Here is a 15,659-nt window from a genome sequence, read left to right on the forward strand (position 1 = left end):
AAAACTAATATTACATTAAAAAAAATAGTCAAGTGTAAAGGAGTGGGAAATTGGTTACTATCCAGTTTGAAAACTTATTAGGAATTGGGAGGGGAAAATATGTATATACTATATTTATATTTGTTACTGCTTCCTTCCATTAATCATTCATGTTCCCTTTTCCCTCAGCCAGCACCTAAATTGATTAGGTTTCTTTACCTAGTAGGTTGAATCAAAATTTAACACTAAAAGAGTCTGAGTCTTAATGGTCCTGCCTGTGTTGGAATGCTATGAAATTCCTTTTAGTTTACCTTAGAATATATAAACATTAAGATGAGCTTCAGAGAATTCCTTGGGTTTCAAATACACTCTTTCTTTATATCACTTTAAAGTAATTGTCTTCTAGTTCGAATATATGTGCATTTCTGGCTCTCTTTCTATTAATTTTTCTTTTATTTTCCTTAACATTTTATTGAAGTATATTGACATACAAAAAAATGCACATATTTAATGTTTATAATTTGATGAGTCTGGACATAGGCATATATCCAAGAAATCATCAACAGGAAGTGATAGACATACCATCATCTCCAAAAGTTCCCTGTGTCCCATTATTGTTGTTGTTTTGTGGTAAGAACACCTAACATGAGGGGCACCTGTGTGGCTCAGTTGGCTGAGTGTCGCATTCTTGATTTTAGCTTGGGTCATTATCTTGGGGTCATGAAATCAAGCCCTGTGTGTGGCTCTGCACTCAGTAGGGAGTCTGCTGGAGATTCTTTCCCTCTCCCTCTACCCCTCCCTCTACTCTATTTCAAATAATAAATAAATAAATCTAAAAAAAAAGATAACACTTAACATGAGACATGTCCTCTTAATAAAATTTTTAATGCTTAATACAGTATTGTTGACTATAGCCACTATACTGCATAACAGTTCTCTAACTAATTCATCTTGCATAACTAAAATTTATTCCAATTCAACAACTCTCCATTGCCCTCTCTCCATGACCTCTTATTTCCCTCTACTGCTAATACAGTAATTTTTTCTGCTTCTTCATATATCAAGTGATAACTGATTATATATAGGACATTATAAATCCTCCATTGTTCAAAATTTAATTTGTGTTATCTTCCTTTAAAAAGTCTTGAGTTGATTTTGATAGGCAGCTTATTTACAGGTGGTTCATCTTGATCCTGTTGAAGCTTGATTTCCAGGTTTGTTAGGACATGTCTATAGACAGCCCTTGCTGTATGGATGGGATAGCTTTACTCTTAAGAGATAGCCTTTCAAGGACCTCAGTTGAATGTCTAGAGAATTTAACAAGGCTTTTCTGGTTGGTAGAACACTATCATCTCCAAGAACCCTTTTACCACTAGCATCTGTCTTCAGCCTACAGTTCCCAATATGTGTTCTTTGCCAGACCCTGTGGAGTCTTGTACTTGTCATTTAGAGTTTATTATTTGCCCAAAGAGTCAAAGTGATCCCTATGCAGATTTCTGGAACTCCAGCTCCATGTTGCTCTCTTTAATTCCCTGCCCTGAAAATTCCAGCCACCTCTATTTTCATCAAATCTGTTATCTGTTCCCTTTGCTCAGTGCTGCCACTGTTCTCTGTTTGGTCTCTCTCTGCACAGTGGTTCATAAAGTGCTGTAAGCATAAAGGAGAAATGAATATATTATTCACATTATGTGTTTCCATTTTCTCAAAAACCACAGCCTTCTGTATATTTTTATTGTCTAAAAATATTTCCTTTATGTTTTGTCTAAATTTGTTTCATATTTTTTGTTTTAAAATTGAATATAGTAGGAAAGCCATTCCTATACTCATTATTTTATCAATGTCCAGCCATTGTCTTTGAATCAGTGTAAATTCATACCATGCACCATTTTCCCATCCAGAAACTGGGCAATCAGGTATATTGTTCCAATTCTTTCCATCTGGGAGAGTTTTCCTTCTGCCCTCCATTCAGGAGAAATCTCATGTGAGTCTATAATATGCCAGAATACTACACAAGACCATAGGAAAACCCAAAATAAGATTTTTTTAACACTTTAGTCTATTAAGGGCTTCTCCATAAACCCAATATGTGCATAAACCAATATATAATTCAGGAGGAATAGGTGTTTGAAATTTTGTATCACCTGCTCATGAAACTTATTTGTGCACTTTAAACTTAGGCTACACATACACACACACACACACACACACACACACACTATTTCCACTTAATTATATAGTACTTACTATTATTATAATGTATAAGCAATTTAATGGTTTGGTGGGTCTTATTCTTCAGTTCAGGATAAGAAGTTCAGTTCACATGGCTATTTAGTGTCCCATGGTTTAGTCGGGAATTATTACAAAAAATAATGTTACTTGATAGTTTGATTTCACAAAAAATGTCTTGATTTTTATACTCTGACTTATACTATTGAGGACAGTCAGAGGCTCATCATATGCATGGATCATCATATGCACAGATACTTCTTGCACCATTGTATCTATTGGGTATTAAAGCTAAAAGTACAATTTGAACCAACTTCAAATGTTTTTCTTAATCTGGAAAATTTTAAAGATTAGACAGTGAATGAGTTAGAACAAGATTCAACTCACCATGAACCATGGTTTGGCAATCTGTTCTTGTTAATAAAATGTTATTGGAAAACAATCATGTTTATTTGTTTATGACTTATTTATGACAGCTAACAAATTACAGTGACAGAGTTGAGTAGTATTAACAGGTACTATATGCCAACAAGTTTTAAATATTTTCTATCTGGACAAGAAAAAAAATTGTTGACTCCTGAATTAGATCACAAAGGAAAATATGGTATATAATCCCTTTAATGGGGCCAGCCAAGTGATGTATCTTTTTTGAAGTATTTGGTGGAGCAATGCCTACCAACTTGTGTTTTTCACTTTTTAGAGGCTATCCCAGATGGCACACATAGTAGGTCTTACGTTTCACCAGTCTTATAAATTTAATGCAGCTAAAATGATAAATGTAATGGACTAAACAATTTATCAAGAGGCAGAGATTAGGGTGCCTGGGTGGCTCAGTTGGTTAAGCATTTGCCTTTGGTTCAGGTCTTAATCCTGGGGTCCTGGGATCAAGTCTGGCATTGGGTTCCCTGCACACTGAGGAGTCTGCTTCTCCACTGGCCCCTGCTCACACATGTTCTCTCTCACTTTCAAAAGAAAGAAAAAGAAATAAGTAAATAAAATCTTAAAAAAAAAAGAGGCAGAAATTATCAGAATGGATAAAGAAACAAGACCCAGGTGCCTCAGTGGCTCAGTTGTTAAACATCTGCCTTTGGCTCAGGTCATGATCCCAGGGTCCTGGCATTGAATCCCACATCAGGCTCCCTGCTCCATGGGAAACCTGCTCTCCCTCTGCCACTCCCTCTGCTTGTGTTCCTGCTTTCGCTTTCTCTATCTCTGTCAAATAAATAAATAAAATCTTAAAAAAAAAAGAAAGAAGACCCAACTGTATATTGTGTGCAGGTGACATACTTTGGATTAAAAAATATAAGTAGATTAACAGTAAAAGGATAAAAACAAAGATGTATCATGCAAACAGCAACTACAAAAAACCTGGAGTAAACTATTAATGTCATACAAAAGATATTTTAATACAAAAAATTACTAAAGATGAAAAAGGAGGGGAAATCCAACAAACAAATTAAAAAGATATATACACTTAATAATTGACCACCAAAATATACGAAGCAAAAACTGGAAGAAATGAAGGGAAAATAGATAATTCGGCAATAATAGACCAATACTTAAATACTTCACTTGATAATGGATAGAATGACCAGGAAAAAGACCAAGAGGAAACAGAAAACTTGAACAGTTTCATAAACCAAGTAGACCTGGGGCACCTGGGTGGCTCAGTTGGTTAAGTGTCTGCCGTTGGTTCAGGTCATGATCCCAGGGGCCTGCTTCTCCCTCTCCCTCTGCCTGCTGCTCCTCCAGCTTGTGTGCTCTCTCTGTCAAATAAATACATAAAATCTTTTAAAAAATTAAAAAAAAAAGTAGATCTCAGAAACATCAATAAAATATTATACACCCAGCAGCAGAATATATATTCTTCTCAAGTACACATGGAACATTCTCCAGTATAGGCCATACTGTAGACCAGGAGACAAAGCCAGTTAATTTGAAAGGATAGAAAAATTACCAAACATTTTCTCTGTTGACAGAAGAATTAATTCAGAAATCAATAAGAAAAGTATGTAAACTCATAAATATGTGAAAATAAACAATGCAGGCCTAAATAACCAATGGAACAAATAAGAAATCAAAAGGGGAAATTAGAAAATATCTTAAGTTGAATAAAAAATGAAGTACAACAAACCAAAATGTATGGGATGGACCTAAAGCAGTGTTTAGAGGGACATTTATAAAAGTAAATGCCTCCATTAGAAAAGAATAAGAATCTGAAATCAATAACCTAACTTTTCAAGTTATAAAAATGAGAAAAGAAGAGCAAACTAAACCTAAAGGAAGCAAAAGAAAGGAAATAATGAAGGGAGTGATAGGTAAAGCAATGGGCTTTATCTTGGAGACAAAAATACTCTAAAATCAACTGTGGCGATAGTTGTAACTGGACACTTTAAATGGGTGAATTTTAAGGGAAAAATGAAGGGGGAGAAATCGGAGGGGGACACAAACCACGAGAGACTGTGGACTCTGAGAAGCAAACTGAGGGTTCTAGAGGGGAGGGGGGTGTGGGATGGGTTAGCCTAGTGATGGGTATTAAAGAGGGCACGTTCTGCATGGAGCACTGGGTGTTATGCGCAAACAATGGATCATGGAACACTACATCCAAAACTAATGATGTAATGTATGGTGATTAACATAACATAATAAAATTTAAAAAAATTAAAAAAATAAGTGAATTTTATCATGTATGAATTATATTTCAACAAATCTGTTTTTATTTATTTTATTTTTTTAAGATTTTATTTATTTTTTAATTGACAGAGAGAGAGATAGACAGCGTGAGGGGGAACACAAGCAGGGAGAGTGGGAGAGGGAGAAACAGGCTTCCCACTGAGCAGGGAGCCCGATGTGGGGCTCGATCCCAGGACCCTGGGATCATGACCTGAGCCGAAGGCAGTCACTTAACCAACTGAACCACCCAGGCGCCCCTCAACAAATCTGTTTTTAAAAATTACTATGTCTTATCTCACACACTTTGAAGCCTATTATAATACTAAGGAGATATGTTTGATGATTTTGTAAATATATATGTATATGTAAATGAACAAAGGATAAACACAATTGTTCCCTATAAAATTTCTTCACTTATATATATATATATTTTCTTTTTAAGTGGGATCCACACCCAGCATGGAGCCCAACATGAGGCTTTGAACTCACAACCCTGAGATCAAGACCTGAGCTGAGATCCAGTCAGACCCTTAACCAACTGAGCTATTCAATTGCCCCTCATCTATATAATTTTTAGTAGAGATTAGAATTGTCTGCTTTAGGAAATTTTATTTAAACACATATGCATTTATATAACTGAACATATAATTTTATTGTTCAGTAATAACATGTGACCAGCATACACATCAAGCAACAGAACATAATCAGCACCTCAGAGGCCCTTTCTGTTCCTTGCAGCCATAGTGTTCCCAATCCCCAAGGATAACTACTAGTCTCACTTCTATCATCATAGATTTGTTTTGTTGAGTGTCAATTTTATTTAAAGGAAGTCATTGTATGTATATATAAAATTTTGTATATGGATTGTTTGTTCAACCTTATATTCTTGGGTCTTTGATTTTCCCTTACAATTATAGAATCATATTCCACTTAAAAATGCTGATATGTTAATATGGATTACATTAAATGTATAGCTGAATTTGAGGATAATTGTCATATTTACAGTGGTGAGTCATTAAACTTATGAATGTCATATATCTGTGTTTATTTAATCTTTAATTTTTCTCAGTGATATCTTGTAGGTTTTGAAGTTTTTTTTCAATGTTTAAATAGATTTTATTGTTAGAAGGAGGACCCTACTGAGGGTTATAAACCAATATGTATGGTCCCAGGATGTCACCATGGAGAAATCGAGAGGTCGTGATTTTGGAGAGGTCACTGTGATTGAAGGATATGATCCAGTGAAGGCCAGCCAGGAATGCAGCAGACTTGATCAGGACAGGCCAGTTGTGGTCAGGCCACAGGGTGAGGGAGAGGACAACCCCCTTCACTCCTGCTTCTTGTAGCTCTCCAGATGTGACAAGACCCACCACTATGGTAGGAGGAAACACAGGAAGCAGGAGTTAAGCCCAATGGTGACATACTGGATTCTGAAGACTCTCATTAAGGCCTAGGTCTGCAGTCTGGTCCTGAGCTGCTCCCTGGAGGCTTGGGTTGCATCTGGGCTGGGAGCACCAGGAGCCACCTGGTGAGGCCTGTCAGGCTCCTCAGCAGCTGTGGCGTCAGCATAGGCAAGACCACAAGGAATGACTGCAGACGGTGACCAGCAGCAGCCCAATATCCAGTTTTGAATATTTTCAATTCAATTTAATACTACCATTATGTGTTTAATGATGCTTTTATAAATTGAGTTACTTTAAGATTTTCACTTTCTATGTTCTATGTTGCTGGTATATAGGCATAGGTTTGATTTCCTTAAATTGATACTGTATCTTATAACTTTGTTCACTTTAGTTCAGTTAGTTCAACTATATTCTTTTGATTTTTTACATACAAAAATGTCATTTGTTGTCTTTATGATATATATTATCATAAAGAATTTTAAAAAACATTAGATTGAAATTCTCAAAATTAAAAAAATCTAGATTTTGAGATTAATGTAATTTTAGAATGGCCTTTTATACACCAAAGTTATCAAAACAATGTTATTTCATATTTAGTTAAGGGCAACCATCATCCCTTTGGCCTCATGTTTCCATTGTAGGGTCTTCTGCTCAAGTTGATAGTTCTCAATGCTGACTGAATATTAGTCACCTGTGAAGCTCCTGATGACACACACACATACACACTCTCAATGTCCAGTTCTTTATCCTAAGACATTCTTATTATATTGGTGTGGGGTGGTCTGGAAATTATTAGTTTTTAAAAACTCTAATTTGCAGTGAGGTTGAGAATCTATGAGTTAAACACTGTTGCTCAAACTCTTGTGTGCATCAGAATCATTCGGAGAGCTGATTCAGCAAGTGTGTGCTGGAACCTGAAAACTGACAATATTTACCAATTGCTGAAGGTGATTCTGATGCTGATAGTTCAGGCACCACATTTTGAGAATAACTCCTACTCTGACTTTATTCCTGGCTGATTCTTATCCAGAATAAGAGAAAAGCATATATGATTGAGGAATTTTAATGATCTTTGTGACTGCCTGTTTTCAGAGCTAGTGCATTCTAGTTTGTTTTTCTCGTAATTAGAAATTTTAATCATGCAAACTTTGCTCCTGTGAGGGAAGCTTATATCTGTTTAGACAGGATTAATCTGGATGGGTCAGACTAAGGATTGTTAGTGTACCCTTCTAGATTCAAATCCTCCAATCAGTTTTATTAAAAATAAAACACCAGGGCACCTGGGTGGCTCAGTTGGTTAAGCGTATGTTTTCTGCTCAGATCATGATCTCAGGGTCCTCAGACTGAGCCCTGCACTGGGCTCTCTGGTCAGCAGGGAGACTGCTTCTCCCTCTCAGGTTGCTTGCAGCTCCCCCTGATTGTGTGCTTTCTCTCTCTCTCTCTCTCTCTCTGTCCCTGTCAAACAAATAAATAAAATCTTTAAAAAAATGAAGTCCTTGTATTTCCACTGTCATTTTTCAATGAATTACGAATTTGGAAGAGACTTGCAAGAGTGTTGAACAGTATTGAAAAATTTAACATTTGTGAAACTAGAGTCTCAGGAGTAAGAGAGAATGGAGTGGAATATATATTTAAAGAGAAAAATTGTCAAAAATTTTCTTTTTTTTAATTTTTCTGTCTTTTCTTTGATAAAAGTGGATGGTATTTTGATGGGGATTGCATTGAATATGTAGATGGCTCTAGGTAGCATTGACATCTTCACAATGTTTGTTCTTCCAATCCATGAGCATGAAACTTTTTTCCATTTCTTTGTGTCTTCCTCAATTTCTTTCAGGAGTAGTTTATAGTTTTCTGAGTACAGATGCTTTGCCTCTTTGGTTAGATTTATTCCTAGGTATCTTATGGTTTTGGGTGCAATTGTAAATGGGATCAACTCCGAATTTCCCTCTCTTCTGTCTTGTTGTTGGTGTCTAGGAATCACACTGATTTCTGTGCATTGATTTTATATCCTGTCACTTGACTGAATTCCTGGATGAGTTCTAGAAGTTTTGTGGTGGAGTCTTTTGGGTTTTCCACATAAAGTATCATATCATCTGCAAAGAGTGAGAGTTTGACTTCTTCTTTGCTGATTTGGATGCCTTTTATTTCTTTTTGTTGTCTGATTGCTGTGGCTAGGACTTCTAACACTATGTTGAATAGCAGTGGTGATAGTGGACATCCCTGCTGCGTTCCTGACCTTAGGGGGAAAGCTCTCAGTTTTTCCCCATTGAGAATGATATTCGCTGTAGGTTTTTCATAGATGGCTTTTATGATATTGAGGTAATGGTTGAAAGACCTAAATGTGAGACAGGAGTCCATCAAAATCCTAAAGGAGAACACAGGCAGCAACCTCTTCGACCTCAGCTCCAGCAACTTCTTCCTAGAAACATCACCAAAGGCAAGGGAAGCAAGGGAAAAAATGAACTATTGGGACTCCATCAAGATAAAAAGCTTTTGCACAGCAAAAGAAAGAGCCAACAAAACCAAAAGACAACCAACAGAATGGGAGAAGATATTTGCAAATGACATATCAGATAAAGGGTTAGTATCCAAAATCTATAAAGAACTTCTCAAACTCAACACCCAAAGAACAAATGATCCAATCAAGAAATGGGCAGAAGACATGAACAGACATTTTTCCAAAGAAGATATCCAAATGGCCAACAGACACATGAAAAAGTGCTCAAAATCGCTCAGCATCAGGGAAATCCAAATCCAAACCTCAATGAGATACCACCGCATACCAGTCAGAATGGCTAAAATTAACAAGTCAGGAAACAACAGATGTTGGTGGGGGATGTGGAGAAAGTGGAACCCTCCTACACTGTTGGTGGGAATGCAAGCTGGTGCACACTCTGGAAAACAGTATGGAGGTTCCTCAAAAAGTTGAAAATAAAGCTGCCCTATGACCCAGCAATTGCACTACTGGGTATTTACCCCAAAGATACAAATGTAGTGATCCAAAGGGGTACGTGCACCCTGATGTTTATAGCAGCAATGTCCACAATAACTAAACTGTGGAAAGAGCCAAGATGTCCATCTACAGATGAATGAATAAAGAAGATGTGGTATATATACACAATGGAATATTATGCAGCGATCAAAAGGAATGAGATCTTGCCATTTGCAACGAGGTTGATGGAACTGGGGGGTATTATGCTGAGTAAAATGAGTCAATCAGAGAAAAGCGTGTATCATATGACCTCACTGATATGAGGAATTCTTAAACTCAGGAAACAAACTGAGAGTTGCTGGAGTAGGGGTGTGGTGGGAGGGATGGGGTAGCTGGGTGATAGACATTGGGGAGGGTATGTGCTAGGGTGAGTGCTGTGAATTGTGCAAGACTGTTGAATCACAGATCTGTACCTCTGAAACAAATAATGCAATATATGTTAAGAAAAAAAAAAGAAGAAGATAGCAGGAAGAGAAGAATGAAGTGGGGGAAATCGGAGGGGGAGATGAACCATGAGAGATGATGGACTCTGAAAAACAGAGGGTTCTAGAGGGGAGGGGGTTGGGGGATGGGTTAGCCTGGTGATGGGTATTAAAGAGGGCACGTTCTGCATGGAGCACTGTGTGTTATGCAGAAACAATGAATCATGGAACACTACATCAAACACTAATGATGTAATGTATAGTGATTAACATAATAAAAAATTTAAAAAAATTTTCTGTCATTACAGAAAGGTACTAATAGTCATTAAAAAAGTTTGAAGGCGGTACAATGAAAAGTCATAAACAAGAATGCACATAGTAGTGCTCTTCATGATATTCCCTCACTGGAAAACCTAACCCCGAAGGACTAACAAAAAAGGGTAGATAACTAAGTTGCTATATATTTCCACAATGGAACGATATGCACCAATAAAAGACTACTATTATGTGCAAAAATATATCAAAAATATAATACTGATGTAATCTATGGACATAGCTTTTAGATGTAATATATGAACAGTTAATCTGGTGTATTGAAAGCCAGCATGGTGCTCCTCTCTGCAGAAGAGATGCTTGATTACAGATTGTCATGAAGGAGTCTTGATAGTCTTGTTTTTGTACATTTCTGTGTATGTGTTATACGTCAATAACAAAGTTTATTAGAGAAAAATAATATTTTGTATATATATAAAATTCTTTTTTTATATTTATGCTAACTGAAAATTTATAAACTTGGTATTTGTAAAGAGCCATCTTTGGCACTTATGGATTGATTTGATGATTGTTTTTCTAATTCATTTTGTTTCTACTTTACCTTCATTTTTCCCCCCTCCTGCACTCTTAACATTGTTTCTAATTACCTTTTAATATGTGAAATGGAATTAATTGTATTTATTTTTTCTTCTAGAAATGAAAAGGGCTTTTCCTACCTTCTAGCAAGAATGCTGTTTACAGTTTGGCTTAATCCCCTGTTTCATGAAAAAGCCAATGTCTCAACAAGAGGTTAAAATAAAATGGCTTTTAAGTTTCAAGGACTTTTTCTTTAATTTATCATAAATTCTTCTGCTTATTAACCTGCTATCTATACCTGTCCTATAGGTTATTTCCAGTACCTGTGAGTTTTTATTGAGTTGGAGGAAAATCTGAGAAAATTTGAAAAATAATGTTGCTTTTGGAGATATTTGATCAAACAAATTGAGATATAAATTAGGATTAGACAAATTTATCAGAATATGCTCCAGAGTCTTAAATAATTAGAAATGTGTAACCTTTCAAGAAAAATTTTTAAAGGAAAAAAAACCTAGACATTTAAATCTTTGATGTTTATGACTCATTAAAACTTTCTCAATCTTTAAATATGCATTTAATGTATAGGATTTTTAATGAAATTAATAACATGAAAAATGATCACAGATCAAATGTACATACACACATATGATATTTACCCAATGTAATATTAATTATGGAATTTATTCTTCTAAGAATTTAGTATCTGAAACAGCTGTGAAGAGGAAAATAATTATAGTATGGTGACCAATAACAACCATTTCAGTTATGCAGGCTAGATTAAAATATAACCAAGCTCATGTTTCTCAGAATATATTAATTGAGTGTAATTTTTTTAATGCTTAGTAAGCAATTTTTTATTTAAACTATGTTTGATACCACTTTCCAAAGTGGTTTGACCTTTAAGAGAGTCAAGATGGACTTTAAGACATAAAACAATAATTCAATTTTGTTGTAAAAAAGCTGTTCACTACTCTAGCATCATTCCTAGTATTTCATTTTGCTTATAATACCCATATTGTTAAAATTCAAAGTGCACAGAAGTTTTAGACATTATGTTTCATGATTAACATATTGTAAATGACAAGCTTGAAATCAAGATAAGATTAATAGATTTACTTACATTAGGTATTTATTCAAGTATAAAAGAATATTACCATCCGAATCTCATATACTTCAGTGAAATTATATTTCCTACCACAAAAAAAATACATCTTAAATTTTTAGGCACCTAATGTTTTTTAAATTTGTACGTCTTATTATATATAGAGTACATTTCTACTATAAATCTCCACATATTAAAATGCTTTTTTTTAAACATTTTTTGTTAGGTTGCAGTAAGACCCATTATCAGTGATGTATAATATTAAAGATTTATATTTGCTGAGTTATATGCCCTTTTGGATTTTCTGTGAATCTACTCCATGCTATCTTCAAATTACAGTTCATAATTCAGGATTAAGTCCAATATTGACAAAATTAATAGTAGATAAGTATAAAAGGAGTGGCAAAACCAGGTAATGGCTTTTAAAGCACATGCTCAGAAGTGCACACATTCCTTTTGCCCACTTTTCTCTGGCCAAAGAATATGGTCAAAGCATGAAGTGTGAATGACAAACAAGGAACTGCAAATAGTTTAAAGTTGGTGAGCTTTGACATACACATACACCCATGAAGCCATCTCCACAATAAAATACAGAATAATTCTATCATCTGCGAAAAATCCTTCATGCTCTTTTTAATACCTCTCACCTTTAAACTCTGTCACCAGGCAACAAATTTCAGTCACTATATTTAGTTCACGGTATAAATGTATATATAAATAAAATTGTATAGGTGTACTCTTTCTTACTTCTTTGACCTAGCATAGCATTTGAGATTCATATCTGCTGGTTGCATCTTTAAATTTTTTGTTCATTTTTATTATTTAGCAAACTCTACTGGATGGATATACAAAACTTTATTAATTAGTCAATGGACATTTGGGTTGACTCCACTTATTGGCTAATATGATTAATGCTGCTAAGAACAGTCAAACAATCATCTATATGGATATATACTTCAACTCCTGTTGGGTAAATACCTAGGGGTAGTATGACTGGGTTGCATGGTAAATGTCTATTAACTTTATAAGAAACTAGCAAACTGCTAGTTTGGTTGTATACTTTTTCATCCAGTCAGCAATATTTAAGAATGGAAAATCTTCTGTATCCTTGATAATATCAGCTATATAGTCAATCTATTTAAGTTTAGTCACTCTAGGGGCACCTGGGTGGCTCAGTTGGTTAGGCGACTGCCTTCGGCTCAGGTCGTGATCCTGGAGTCCCAGGATGGAGTCCCGCATCGGGCTTCCTGCTTGGCAGGGAGTCTGCTTCTCCCTCTGACCCTATTCCCTCTCATGTGCTCTCTCTCAAATAAATAAATAAAATCTTTAAAAAAAAAAGATCTCTTTCTGTTAAAAAAAAGTTTAGTCACTCTAGTGGGTATTGTTTTAATTTGAATTTCTTAATGTTGGTCTTTTTTTAATCAAGTAATATTAATTTCCTTAATAAAGTGATATTCAGATATTAATTGTTTTCATATCCAATTTGGTTAAGATGTATTTCAAGAAATTTGTTTATTTTAATGGATGTGTCAAATTTGTCAGCATAAAGTTGTCATAATTATTATCATCCCTTAAGTGGAATTACATCAACTAAAAGTCTTTCTACAGTGAAGAACTAAAAAGTCTTTGCCATTAACAAAGCAAAAAGACAACCTACTAAATAAGAGCAAATACTTGTAAATCATACATTTAATAAGGTGTTAATATCCAAAATATATAAAGAATTTATACAACTTAATGTCAAAAAAATTAAAAACACCAAATGATCTGGTTAGAAATGATCAGAAGATTTGAATTATTCTGCAAAGAAAACATACAGGTGTCCAACAGGCACATGAGAAGTGCAAAGCCACTAATTATCAGCAAAATGCAAATTAAAATCACAGTGAGATATCACCTCACACCTGTCAAATTGGCTATTAACAAAAACACAAAAAAACAAAAAGCAAGTGTTGGCAAGGATACGGAGAAAATAGAACCCATATACACTGTTGGTAGGAAGGTAATTTGGTCCAGTCATTAAGGGAAACAGAATGGAGACTCCTCAAAAAATTAAAACAGGGGGCGCCTGGGTGGCTCAGTTGTTAAGGGTCTGCCTTTGGCTCAGGTCATGATCCCAGGGTCCTGGGATCGAGCCCCGCATCAGGCTCACTGCTCAGCGGGAAGCCTGCTTCTCCCTCTCCTACTTCCCCTGTTTGTGTTTCCTCTCTCGCTGTCTCTCTCTCTGTCAAATAAATAAAATCTTTAAAAAAAAATTAAAACAGAAATACCATACAATCCAGCAATTCCACTTCTGGGTACTTATATGAAGGAAATGAAAACACCAGTCCAAAAAGACATATGCCGTTATGTTCATTGGAGCATTATTTACAATAGTCAAGATATGGAAGCAACCTAAGTGTCCAATGATAGATAAATGGATAAAAAGTATGTGAGGTTACACACACACATGCACACCCACACATGAATGTTGCACATATAAAAAGAATGAAATATTGCCATTTGTGACAGTATGGATGGACCTTGAGAATATTATGCTAAGGGAAATAAGTCAGACAGAGAAAGACAAATACCATATGATTTCATTTATATGTAGAATCTAAACAAACAAGCAAACAAAATAGAAACATACTAACAGATACAAAAAAACAACTATTGGAAACCAGAGGAGGAAGGTGTTGTGGAATGGACAAAATTGTGAAGAGGATTATGAGACACAAACTTTCAGTTATAAAATATATAAATCATGGAGATGTAATATATAGTAGAGGGATATGATGTGCATCTGAAACTAATGTTATATTATATGTAACTTACACACAAAATGAATAAATAAATCATAATGTACTAACACCCTGAAAAATAAATAAAATAAACAATATCAGCAACAGCAACAAAATTACCAAGGATGGGTTTTATGTCAAAGGGACACATGAGCCAATTGAAAGAGCTCCCACTGACCAAGCCTGTAACAATTTGAGAAACAAAATAAATAAACACTATCAGATTATTGCTCCAAGTATAAAATAAATATCAATTAGTCCATAATAATATAAAAAATAATACAAATAAATAAATATTATAAAGAAAGAAATCTCCCATGTAGGAGAATTTAACTGATTTATGTGGATATTCCCTCCACCATCCAAAAGCTGGGAGAATAATTCTTCACTCCCTAAGTATAAGTTCTATTTCATCTGAAAGTGTACATTATGGAAAGGATTGGGGAAAATGAGTTTAGAGTGGATAAATCAAACAAACACTACCTCAGCCAGGTAATCAAGGAAAATTTAATAGGGATATGTCATGCTTATAACATGTTCTACTTTATTCCTGTGGTCTCTTTCTCAAAACACAGTTTTTTTACACTAATTATGAGAAAGAAAAACAGACAAATAAAAATCAATGGACATTTGACAAAATACCTGACCACTACTCAAAACTGTTAAGATTATCAAAAACTAGGAAAGCCTGAAAAATTGTCACAGCCAATAGGAGTCCAAGGATCTATGATGACTAAATGTAATGTGAGGTCTTAGATGAGATCCTGGAATAGTAAACATTCATTAGGTTAAAAACAAAAGAAATAAATAATAAATTACAGAGTTTTCCAATGAAAATGTATTAATATTGGTTTGTTAATCATAACAAATAAACCATACTAATGTAAGGTGTTAATAATAGAGGAACCTGATGTGGGATATATGGGAAACTGCATTAGCTTTGCAAATTTTCTGTAAATTTATTTTGATGTTAATTTTTTAAATTCACTCCAGGGGTGCCTGGGTGGCTCAACTGGTTAAGCATATAACTCTTGGTTTTGGCTCAGGTCATGATCTCAGGGTCCTGAAACTGAATCCCTGCATCAGGCTCCATGATCAGCAGGGTGTGCTTGAGATTCTCTATCTCCCTCTGCCCTTCCCCCAGGCTCTCTCTCTTTCTCTCAAATAAATAAATAAATCTTTAAAAATAAATCAATAAATTCACTCCAGGATTTTGTATTTATTCTTTGT

The 15,659-nt window shown here is 35.0% G+C and overlaps 1 long non-coding RNA gene across 1 annotated transcript in view; it reads right to left on the reverse strand.

The window, feature by feature from the left end:
• Positions 1-2,960: 2,960 nt before the first annotated feature.
• The window catches only part of LOC141374600 (uncharacterized), a 57,629-nt gene continuing 44,930 nt past the window's right edge, over positions 2,961-15,659 (reverse strand). Inside the window, exons 4-5 of the long non-coding RNA XR_012381616.1 lie at positions 3,864-3,971; positions 2,961-3,167 (exon numbers count right to left, since the gene is read on the reverse strand). This is a non-coding gene — a long non-coding RNA (uncharacterized lncRNA). The remainder of the gene's footprint in view (positions 3,168-3,863; positions 3,972-15,659) is intronic.

The sequence above is a fragment of the Callorhinus ursinus genome, unplaced genomic scaffold (genome assembly GCF_003265705.2).
Source record: "Callorhinus ursinus isolate GAN/ISIS: 27379988/994484 unplaced genomic scaffold, GSC_fseal_2.0 scaffold19, whole genome shotgun sequence".
In the NCBI taxonomy this organism is placed as follows: Eukaryota; Metazoa; Chordata; class Mammalia; order Carnivora; family Otariidae; genus Callorhinus; species Callorhinus ursinus.